Raw genomic sequence first — 12,899 nt, 5'->3', positions numbered from 1 at the left:
TTACAAAACTAAGCAAATCTCATGCTGTGCAGTGGTGACAGAAGTGTTGTAGGTAACATATGCAAGGTAATTATCCTTTCCTGCTTGGCCCTGGGATGCCGACATTGGCACTGAACTGTTTTGGGCACCACACTTTCTGAAGTGTTGCCAAACTGGGAGAACTCCAGAGGATGGAAATCAAAAAGGTAGAGGTAAAGAAAGCATGGCCAGAAAACAAGAGCCAAAGCCGTGACTTCTGAGAAAAGATTGAAGGAAATAGCTTTGTTTGGTATAGGAAAGAGAAAACTAGAAGTAAGATGTAATAATAATCCAGTATTCAAAAGCCTGTTAAAGAGAAAGGTGGTAATTTGTTCTCAAAGACCCTTGCAAAAGAGACTGATGAACCCAATGAATTTGCATTGGAGATATTCTGGGGTTTGCTATTAGGAATTATCTGTGGCGCAGTGCCTAAATGTGCTACACAGAGGAGGAGTGTTTATGGAAGGTTTTTAAGATCAAGCTAGACAAATTATTAGACATGGTCTAGGTATAATAGCCCTATCCTTCAGAGGCAAAAAAGGACTGTGTGATCCCAGGAGGTCCTTACCAGGCTTGCATTGCCATTATTCTATTAAATTAAGACCAGGAACACAGCAGGGTTGACTGTTATTATCTTTGCAGATAATTTTCAGTTCCAAGCTTCAAATATACAAGGCTATTATAAGGCGTCTTTTGTTTTATATGGATGCTAGACGACCACAAGTAAGAAAGGAATGTGATTAAATATTTTTTTTAAACTGAGTTTAATTTGGGGCTAGTTAAGGAATAATAATATGTGGAGAACAAGATGTAATTAAGAAACTGTGGGAGGCTCGTGAAGAATTAAATCTGGTGTGTATAATGAAATCCCAATAACTTCAGCAGGCTGGTCGAGCTGGTAGCCTGGTTGGCAGAAATCAGGCTAATTGTGCGTACCCTGAAGGACCATTCTTAGGGTTATTGTGGAAGAGAAAATGGAGGAGAAGACAGAACACAACCTTAATATGAAAGACCAAGCATACAAAAAACTGAAATGCCAGAAGAGGTGAGGGCAGGCTGTAGGAATCCTGAAGACCTTAAGTACCAAAAGCAATAGCAGAGAAATATGTTTAAGCCCAAAATCTGCTCTGTGTTTATTACCCAGGGCAGAGACTGTAAAGACTTCCAAAACTGTCATTTACTCATTTGCATTCTCCACCCATGTGGTCTAATACGGTGGTTGCTGGAGAGCTATGACCCTAATTCTTTTGGGAAGCTGGGAATGTAAAACCGGACTTCATACTGCCACTTCAGTCCTGCTCTGTTTGTAAGAGCTCTCCCAAATAAAGGGTCTGTATGTAAAGATTGCAACAGTGCTGTTTCAATCAGGTCTCTAATGCAGCAGCAGCAAAGGGCATTGCTTCATAGCTACTGCAGACCGTGCATTCATCAGAAAAGCTCTAGGGTTTTGAATGCCAGTTCTGGAGACCCAGATGTGAGATGTAATACAGTAGTTACGTATGAACTGGGAAATGTAGTGCTCTCCTTACTTAGTTGCTGGTTCCACGTACACCATTCAGTGGCTCTGAACACTGCTGACAGCTTTGAAGGGGGAAGGCTCGGCTGATTGCTGCCACTGTTGAGGCAAAGCTTTGGCTGGTGTCACCAACACAGCCCGCTCCAGCCAACTTAGGGGTACTTTATGTGCAGTGCAGAGGACAAGTATCTGTGCAAACACAACATCCCTTCTGGGTCCTCATCCCCCACGCACTGCAGCCTCACCCCAGTCTAAACTGATCCCCGGAGCTGAGCTGATGGAGCAACAAAACTGACAGAGCTTCTCTCACCCGACTTGGGGACACAGCAGCCAGGAGCCTTACGGTGTGGTGCCAGGGCTTCCTTTCCCCATATGCTTTCCCAGTTGCAACATACACATCTGTTTGAACCTCACTTCTGCGGCAGCACTCCTCCAAGCACAGGGGCCTTGGGATCTCTGCATCAAACACGAGTGCTGGGGCTGAGCCTGGGGCTCCACGCTTCCTTTCACGTGGGGAAGGCAGGTGGAGACCCTCAACACAAGAAGTGGGTCTGGGATGCAAATAGAGCTGCCCCATGGTCTGGGGCAAAAAGGTTTCCCTTTCCCACTTGGTGACCAGCATACTGGCCCCACTGCATCCTGAATCTTGATGCCTGATAGCAAAAGACCAATTACAACAAGGTTTCCACTCTTTAGCAGAAATCCTGGCATCTGCTATAGTATGCTGTTTAGAAAAGGCACAGAGTAGGAGGGAACGAAGAAACTGTTCTGAGGAAATTGTGTTTTCTGAGAAAGCTTCAGAAGCAAAGGGAATTAAGTTTGAATGAGTTCTAGGTTTATTCCACATTAATCTCCTGGAGTCATTATACTCAAGCACCAGTGACTGCAAATGCCCTTCTTACCCTTCTGAGCAGAGGTATGGGACTACACACGCATTGACCTACGCCTCAGAGGAATGGCAATAGGTAGTGGGCAATAAGGGTCAGCTGAGGGAGGTAGATCCCTTAGCAGATGGGATTTGTTAATTCTTTGTCCTTATGCAGACTGCTGCTGTTACTGAGAAAGGAAAAAAATCGTGATTTTTCTGCATCTGAGGCAAGCAGAACACCTGAAATATCTGATGTATGCCTACTGTAGTTTACAGGGACTCAAGAATCCCATGTGGTGTATGCTTGGGGATGAACTAGAGCTGGACCCTGAGGCACAGTGACCTATAAGTCTTAAATGTGTCCGCTTGAATTTTTAAAAAAGGCAGAAGCAGCCATAAGGTTAGCATCTTTGCCTTCTAATCCCTGAGGCTTTGAAGTGTTCAAGGCAATCATTTGTCTTGTACATATAAGGAGTTAAACAGCAGGGGTTTTTTTCTTAGAGGAAACAATAAAAGCAAAATTTTGCTCCTGTCAAGAAAGAAGACATGGTATCTTAATGAGCTAAAGGACAGAGTTGCTTAGCTCTTCTGCTAGTGTTGCCTCAGAAGATCTCACTGACCATAACAATAAAATAGGCAAAGGCTTAATGTATGTAGGACACATTATTTCTCTACGAAGGGAAGGATTTATGCACAGTTCTTACTTGAAACTTTGGGTATTCTTCTTACTGTATTACAAACAAGCCTTTCCCCACTGATGAATAAGATTAAAATTTAAGAAAAAGCCTTTTAATCTGTAACTTCAAGCACCTCAACAGAGAAAAGTTAATATGCAATGATGCGATCTCTGTTTTCTGAACCCAGGATGCTTATTATTGCACTTCCAGATGATGAGGTAGCCTGTGCTACAGCTAGTTACGCTCACATTTTCTCAGATTGGTGGAGATTTAGTCCACACCCAGCAGCGCATTGTCCAGAGAACATGATATGCTTATCTTCTTCATATCAGGAGCTATTGAACAGATGTCTACTCTAAGAACGCACTCTGAATCAGTGTAAGCATCCCTATTTATCTAACAATAAATTGAGCATCTTTTGTAACAGGAGTGCTGCGGAGAAGGGAGGAAGGATTTGTAACAAGAGGGCGTTGATAATTTGCAAATCCTGAAAAACTCAACGTGATATTTAAGAACTGAGTGTGATTTTTTTTTTTCCCCGTCTTAATCATCATCACCAGTGATTAAGACTTGCCTATAACTTGTATAATCTTTTTGGCTGGGATTTAATTAAACAATTCTCTCAATGAAAAGCAAAGCTAGTTAGAATCTGGTTTGTGCTTTCCTGGCTGTATAGCATTTTTGGAGCTCACACAACTAAGTTTCAAACAACAACAGTATTTTTATCTTGAAATCAGCACAGAAGATTCTGAACAGATGCCTGTGTAAGACCAGCTGAATAATAAAGAAACACCTTATGTATATGGCTACTTTCCTGATTTCACTAACAGTAAAAGTATTGTGAGAAAGAATTGGGAAGACTCAGAAGTTTTAATGTATTTTGATATAGTAAGACTTTTTTCATTACTACTTTCTTTGCTTCTAGGTTTTACCAATTTATCTCTGACATTCAGATTTCTATGGCTAAAATGGACCTCTGTGCATCAGTCTTCCTAAGTAATGCAAACCAAAGAGCATCACACAGCAATTTCTGCAGCTAGTGGAGAACTTAACTTTGAATTATAGCGTGTTTTAAAAGGACATCCTGGCTTGCTTTTCTCTCTGTTACAAATTCTGTTCAATTGCCTCAGTCCTTATCTGTAGGTATTTTGGCTTTTATTACTGCTTCAGTATACCAACAGAAATATCTTTCACTGAAATGCATATATATTGCTCCTCTTCTAATGAAAAATACATTAACTTTATGATAGTTAAGATGTGCATTTTACACATAGTATCTTGACAGTATGTATTAACTCCACACCTGGCAGCAACCCAGTAGCAACCTCAAGAAAGAACTAAATGGGCACACAGACATCCTTGTGATGCTGCCATCTTATCCAAGGTCAAAGCTGAAGGGCATTGGTGTAGCAAGAAAAGCAGCTTGTTTTGCTGTGGCCTGGCCTCTCATTAGACACTTTGATAAAAAAAAATTGTGATTGTGTTGCACTTGTGACACTTCCAGAATTTATGGTATTGAGTAAAATATGGAAAGTGGATATTTATTCTCCAAAAGATCTGCCTCCAGTAGAAAAGATTGACATTAGTTGTAATCCCTCCCCTATGAAATATATCGCATTACTTTTAGAGGAACCATTATGTCTTAACAATACCAAACAGCTATCAGTGGTGACTAATCAGAGTTCACTGCTTGCTAAAGCTGGTTACAGTCTATCATCCCCAGATTTTTCTTTGCGTTCAGTGGAAATTCACTCCTGTGCTATTTTGGTTCTACTGACAACATTAGTGATGTGGTATTTTCTGCCTGCTGCCTCCTGGTTTGTCAATGTTGGTTTTTTTATTCTTGGTATCTGTGTTGAGTTTGCATTGCTTAAATGACCTCTCTTTGTTCTTTTTTCTCTCCCTGCAAAAAGAAATGCTTCCCTCTTTTCCAGTTGATCAAGGCTTAGAAACCCACTGCCTCAGGTATTTTGAGTCTCTTTTGAGTTTAACCTTCTTTGTCAGTATTCTTGCCAAGTGCCTCAGGATGCAAAAGAATCACAGGCACATAACCTGGGAATAGATTTTGTGTTCAAGCCCAGACTGAATTAACTTACTGGTTATATAAGGTACTAGGGAATATGCATATTCACTACATCTTTCTTCAAGACAGGAGTTCACTTAAGTACAGGAGGACAAAAACTTAAGATTTACGTTTTAACTGAATTGTCAGATGTGTTTTGCTTGCCAAATTTTTATATTTTTTTTTTTACACCCAGTATTCAAGTGGATGTTTTCTGATGTCTAATGTTTTCTACCATCACCACACCGAATGGCAGGATCATGTTCAAACTAATAAAATGTATCTGATCACAGCACATTTTGCAGTTCAGTTTTCTTTTGTTCTGAGCATTTTCTAACCTAAAGATGAGTGGATCTGAGTTTGGTTGAAAATCTTGCCAAAGCTCAATTGTATTACTTGGACATAGTCCCTAATAGCTTTGGTCAGAAGCCATGCAATTTCACAGGGATCCTTGGGAACACTTTGTCACAGGGAAGGAAAATGCCCTTTTTGGTGACATTACTACCATTTGAGCTTGTGGTCTTAATCTTACCAAGACACCATGTGCTAGACAGACGTCTTAAAATAGGCTAACACCTTGTTTTTTGCAATGTGCAAATATATCCATCTAGTAATTCTCATTTTTCCTAAATTTCACATGCTCACATCCCTGCACTGCCATTTGCTGTAGCGTTTGAGCTTTTCAGCCACATTCATTTCCTTATCATGGATACTACCAAGTCCTTACTTTAAAAAAGGTGAAGGCTGGTCTTCGGCTACCATGGAAGAACTAGAACATAGAAGGAGTTTTTGAGAGTATCTGGAGCCAAGGACAGCTAGGTCTTTGGTGTCTTGGCAGAGCTGAGGATGTGAGATCCTGAGATATGAAGTCTCCCACATAGAATAACCAAGGTTTAGGGGAGCTGCAGGTCTGCAGATTGGGAGAGCATCAGGAAATGGTTTTTGAAGGCTTACAAATACATAAGACAGATAGAACATTGATGGCTTTGCAACAAAACCATTTCATGCCAGCACTGATAAACTTAGATCACAAAGCACTGAGTCTACTCCCAGTGTAGCTGCTGCTTATAGGTGCACTTTGAAAAGCTGAGGAAATGCTCCTTTCATCCTTCTTCCCTTCTTTGCATTCATGCAAAGGCCAAGTGTGATCTGGCAATACAGAAACCCAGTATATAAGCAACCTTGAATTCGTCACAGCATTTTCCCAATTGAAAGCATTCAATGATTGTCAGAAGTTGCATGTTGACCCACATTGGTACTTCCTACATTAGACATCTATGAAATACTGGATTTGCATCATCTCAATCTTCAAGTATTTGAGCATGAACAGAATTAGGGCTCTACTTTTGTGAAACAACCAAACTTGAACAAAAATAGTTTTCTGATAATCCAGTTCATCTCACTTACCTACACTGGAGTCAGCCCATCAGAAAACGCCCTAAGGTGTCCAGGCTCTAATGAGCAGTGATGTCTCACTTGACTTGGTCTGAGGGAGACATCTGTGCTCAGACACCCCCTCAGCAGCAATGTGTGACAAAAGACCTATTTTAGATTTTGCACAGTGATGTTCATGGGGACACTTCTGAATCAGGACCTACCTTGATGAAATGCTGGGAGGATCTCTTTGCCTTGCAAGGGATGGAGGTTTCCCAACAACCCTCCATGTCCTGACAGTATCTGGCCAGATGTCACAGCCCAGTAAATGTTGCGTCCAGTCTGGTGCAGTGAACGGTTTCTGACATGTGCAGCCTACTAACATAGCAGAAGAATCTGTTCACTCAGAATCAGTTTCTCTTGTGATACCTAAAAGCACAGTTGCTGAGAAAAGCCTAGTTCAGTGGCTAACTGCTTTGCTTTTCAGGGCTGTTAAAAGCATGAGATCATTTTTACTTACAAGATGCCTTCCATTCTTTCCTTCACCTCTGACACAACATTCCTGTTCCAAACTGCTGAGCTATTTTTGCTGGAAATTTCAACAAAAATAAGCATTTTTGGCAGACACTGAAAAAGAAAATACAGCCAGAAAGGAGAAGAACAGTGGCCCACTGAAGACTGTGGGGAATTCTTCCATAATTTGATCTCAGGCAGCCACTGTGACTCCCAATTACTGTTCCTTTTTGACAAATCAAGGATAACTGATGTAGAATTAAACCACTTGGGAAGCAGAATAAATCAGAGTCATCAGGCTGCAGAGCACTTCATTAAGCAAGTTAAGCTATCAGCTTCCCATGGAAAAAAAAAAATCTTTCAAACAAAGCAGCTGTTAAGGGAGAGGCTGCTGCCCGAGCATTCACATACCATTCAAGGAGCCGCACACATACCACCCGAGACTTTACCTGCTAGGACCGCAGTCCCTTCACAGCGGGGGGCTCCAGTGAGCCTATGGGTGCCCCTTCCGACTCCTCACACACACACACACACGCGCGCGCGCACACACACACACACACTCACCCTTGGGTGCTCCCTCTTCCCTCAGGCTTGACCCTAGGCTTCCCGAAGCAGAGTCTCCGACACAACGTAGGTCAGACAAATTTGTTGAGTGGTACAGCGGTATAGGACAGCTCAAGCTGGGTGCCTCTGGAGAGGGACCCCGAACAAAGAAATCTCTGGGCAGATATACCCTTACAATCTAAGTTCCCCTCCCCTCACGTGGCGGTTCGGTCCAATAGTAATATTTGGGTCTGGGGTCTTCTTGTTCTTCATTGGATCCTTTTTCTGTCTCCGGGCAGGCCGTTCCTTTTCCTGTCTCGGGGATGCAGCTCTTGCCAACAGATGTGGCTACCTTATTTTTTTACAGGATGCATGTTCTTGGGCTGTCCCTTCATGTAACTAAGTATAAGTTCAGCATAAGTTCACTGCTTGTGGCCTAAGGCTTTAGCAAGTCTTTCTATTAATGCTGTACAAAGAATTTTGTCTGAGCTAGGAAGTGACTATACAATGCATTCTGTTTAAGCTACTATAACAGCGGCCCTGAGGGGAGAAGGCAATGTCAGCGTAACGAATTCAGTGGCTGACAGGATGGAGATAGCTACAGGCTTTGGTTATGAGATCTTCCTCCTCAGCAGGGTGCACACTCCTTGTAGCTGTGTCAGATCTGGCCTCCCTAAGAGCATATGGTGCTAGTCAGGGTACATGTTAATGTGAAAAGGCACAGCACTGAGGTCAGAAAGTGGGAAGGGATGTGAAGCCAAAGAGCTGGTGGATGGTTTGAGGAGGTGAAGGAGAGGTGGGAAGAGGGTACCAGGTCCCATAAGGTAGACTATTGTGGCCTACACAGCAAGTAGGCTGAGAATGTGAAGGAGAAAAAAGAAAAAAAAAAAAAAGAAAAAAAAAGAAAAGAACCCCCCCAACATTTTCCTAGCTTTGGTCAGGAAAAGTTCCTTGGTCTTGGCCAGGAGGAGTTCTTTGGTCATGTAACAGAAATGAGTGGTGAGAGTGGAGTGAGAGAAAAATGAAAAACCCTGGGGGACATTCCCAGAGAGGTGCTTCTTTCTCAGGGAACATGATAATGGATGCAGAAGGTGGGTTTTCAGGGTTATACTGAGCTGTTTGAGTTGTGATGAGGCAGATGAGGTGTCAAGTGGAACAAGAGGACCAGACATGTCATTGGCATGAGTGGTACAGATTGAGCAGCCCAAGCCTGGCGAGGTGGGATGGGGAGGAGAGCTGTGCTCCTCTCACCAGAACTGTTTCCTTGCACTGCTTCAGATATTTCTGAGCCAAAAACTGTTGCAGGATGGGAAAAAGGAAAGAGTGGATTGATGCCTTGATTCCCACCCTAGATGTGGGCATAATGGGTATACTTTCTTGATCATATATTGATCTTTATGTTCACAGAAAGTTATATTCTCGTAGCTGCAGAGGCTGAAATCTTCCATGTTCAGGTACAGACATTGCAAGCTTCTGTGGTATTAAGGTCTCCTAGGTCTACTTCTTAGGATAAATGGGCATGTCTGTCTTCATGATGATTAGATCCAACATTTTGGTGATGTCACCATTTTATTCCAACAATTAAACTGAATCTATCTACTTACTTCATGTATGTCAAACAGTTGTCAGAGGACAGCTTTCAGCAAACCCCAATTCAAAGCAGCCATGTACCACTAATTTAGAAATTCATCCTAGTCCCCTACCAATTCCATGGGTTTTCCTGATCTCTCTGTGAGTATTTCTCTTTCTTTCTATCTCTGGTTTTAAATGTAAACAGATGGAGGGTTTAGAAAAAATAAAAAGGAAACACTGTGTGGTTTCTAGCTATTGATAAATACCCAGATAAAGTGTCCTCAACAGATGAAAGAAGTAAGCTCTTAAGAAGCTTATCTAGTCTCATCTCCTACTATTGAGCCTTTATTTTTTCAGAAGTAGCACTGATTTGATTTTCTCCTGAAATTGTTTGCTTCCGGAGTGGGCTGTCTTTGCGATGTGTAGCTGTGCACAGTGTGTGCTTCAGTGCGTGCTGCTGATAAACAGGTAGCATCTCTGAGGACAGTGGGCATTCACCTACCACTTGAAGGACTGGAAGAGGAGGGGGCAGAACAGGGAAGGAGAGGTTTTTAAAAAGCAGCCCCCAAAGTGATAATGTAGATAATGTGAGATTCTGAAAGCTGATGAGACAGTAGGAAACACACAGTGCTTGTGCTAGCATGTGTCTGATAGCAAAACACTTAATTGCTTAGAGGAAAGAGTGAAGACAGGGCTCTGAACTTTGCTGTATTTTGCCCCTTTGTTGCACAGGGCGAAATCAACATCATTTTTGGTACAATGCCAAACTTTCTGAAACAATAGCTCTGCAATTTTGATGCAGTGGATCAAAACTTACACGGACTCATTCAAGGCCTGAAAGTTTTAAAAAAGAGTACATCAGGGGCAGGAACTTTAACTCAGATATCCCCAGTATCCTGTCTGATACACAACCAGTACACATTAACACTGCTAACTTCCAGGCCAAGCCTGTAAGTTGGCCAAAACAGTCCAGCTGTGGAAAACAACTGTCATGGGAAAAAGTTTTGGTAGTCTAGGAGCTTCAATAGTCCCACAGAGCTTTGCAGAAGGAAGGGATGGTGTAGGTTTGTAAGAGGTAAGGAGGTGCCCTTCTGCCATGCAATGTGAACTCAAGCTCTCTTTGAACTTTCTGGTGCTGAAAGTTTCCCTGAAAGATGAGGAAACCCTTTGTATGATGGAAACAAATGATAGCTATATGTGTCAAAGAAGTAAAAGATGTGAAGGTTGCCTTGTGTGAAGCTGAGACAAAAGCTCCAGTGAAAACTTTTCAGAAAGTGAATATAATGAACTTCGATATCCCTCTGTGCAGGCCTGCATAAAAGCTTTCATCTGTATCAACAGATGTACCCTTCTTCCTGCAGGAAAGTTAAAGAGAAAAATCCCATTTATAGTAGTCCATTTGCTGTTTCAGTGTGTGTCTTGCAACCATTTCCACACCACAAAACTGAAAAGGGCCTACCCCATTTGGACAACTTTGCTTTGCTTCCAACACTGTTGGCAAACCATGCTCGAAGAAAAGTTTCTGATGTTTCCAGTTACTCACCTTTATGGATCTAGTTTTTACTAGATTTTACTACAGTTTTACGTTTTGGATTACAATCATCAGCTAGTGAGTTGAACTCAGCTTTTATAACATGCACAAATGATTGATGCTTTTCTCAGCAGCATGGCAGCAAACTCCACTGTGGTGAGGCTTCTTGGGGCACACTCTAGCTTGGGCCTCCAAGTGAGGCACAAATTTGTCTCGCCAGGGTGTAAGGATGCCCAGAAAAAAACCAAGTGAGAGTAGTAACGGCAGCAGGGCTGAAGGACCTACCTGTGCGTAAAGGCCTGTCTATGCCAACAAGAGTAATGGTCCAAACTGCCAATTTATACTCATTATAGCTTTGCTCATGCAAATGTCGCATGCTTATATTACACCAGGAACAGCTTCACTGAGCTTCGGTGGGACTACTTTACAAAGTTAATCATGTATGCAAGTCTTTGCAGACTCACCTAGAGAAATTCACTCCAGCAGAGAGGGCCAATGTGCCATTAGTCATGTTTTAAAGACTTAAGAGGGACATAAATGATGTATAACTTTTTACACAGGTTATATACACAGATATACATTTCAATAGCATTGTTAGTGCTATTTGAAGTATTTATAGAAGTGCTTTGCATTCAGTGGTGAGTTAAAAAAAAAAAAGGAATCTGTGCTTCAACCAACATCTTAAAGGGATATTTAGAAACTTTACTACCATTTCCCCGAGGCCCTTCCCACGATAGTTGCAATACTGAGACATAGAAGGTTAATTAGTGAATGTTTGTAAAGGACTTTGAAGATGAAAGGCTTTCTTTCTTTCTTTCTCTCTTTTTTAAATGCTAAACATGCTGATGATTATGAAGGAGGGATTTCTGACAGCTTCTTTGTTTTGCATGCTGCACTGAAGTGGTTTGCTAAGAATCCAGTCTGCTGCCAGATTTTCAGTGGCGAGTTTACTCACTGCGCTTTGTCAGTGTATCTGCTGCTGCCTTTATGTTATGCTGCCATCTCTCCCATGGACCAGCACTGCTGAGGGTGCCTGCTAACCCAGGAGGAGGCTGGGCTCAGGTGCCACGTTGCACACCACCAGCAAACACCACTGTGGGCCAAGTGGAAGAACCTCCCTGTTTGTAACATTAAAGTCGATCAGCGTTTCTCCTTGACTTCAACAAGCAACAGAAACCTAACCTTGCAACCCAGGAAATGAAGCTTATTGAAACAAGACCTCCGAGACTAACTCTTCTCACCTACAAAGGCAACCCACACTGATGTTCTAACCACACCGATGTTCTACCCACACCGATGTTCTGCTTGGCATAAGACATCCTACCCTTGCAAGACTGAAAAGATGTGACAGCTGCTTTGCCACTGGCAAGTTTGACAAAACCTTCTTTCCATGAAATCCCAAACAAAGTGACGGTGTTTAGAGTAAAAAGCCCAGTGCTAAACAGTCTGCACTAGTGCATCTTGTTCATTTGAACACAAGAGCTCAGCAGCAACAGCAGGCTTTGAGTCTAATTCTCACAGCTTTCTGCTGTTTCAACAAAGAAACTTCCCCTTCTCTTCATTAAACTCATTAGTTCGTTCTTTATCTACCACATACTCTTCCACAGGAACTGAAGCATGGAACAAGGCAAACAGTAGTCTCCTTCATCACACAAGTTAGTATATTTCCATATTCAATAAAATTAGCTAATGTTATTCTGCCAGCAATCTTGATGTGCCTAATTTATTAAGCTTTCATTAAGGTAGACCACTGTAGTACTGGAAAATGTTATACCTGATAGAAGTAGGTTTATGAAACAGGTTATATTGGTAAAAATATGTTTTGGGGCATTTACACATTTGAAGGTGTTTATAGCTGAGACATGAGGATACCTTGAGAAGATGCAAATAGCAACCATTGGACCTCATCTTAGCTACTGCTAGTTACTTGATTGCCTGTTGCTTTGTTTGCCTGCTTTGCTTCTCCATGCGGTGAAATGCACCTTCCTTACAAAAAGCATCCAGCGCACTATGACAGAAACCCATAATTAGAGCAAATCAGCAGTGTTACTGAAAGAGTTTGTATTAAGACAAAACAATGTGCAAAGTGAGAATTTTCTAAAGGTACAAGCTCCCTACAAAATGAAAAAACAATGCATTTCCCCAGCAAAGAGCAAATTCACAGCCAAGAAGCCTCTAGCTCAACCTGTGTTAAAATATTTATTGTAGAGTAATATTATGTTGGA

Source organism: Aquila chrysaetos, chromosome 3 (assembly GCF_900496995.4).
Source record: "Aquila chrysaetos chrysaetos chromosome 3, bAquChr1.4, whole genome shotgun sequence".
Lineage (NCBI taxonomy): Eukaryota > Metazoa > Chordata > Aves > Accipitriformes > Accipitridae > Aquila > Aquila chrysaetos.
Note: the sequence above shows the minus strand (reverse complement) of the source record.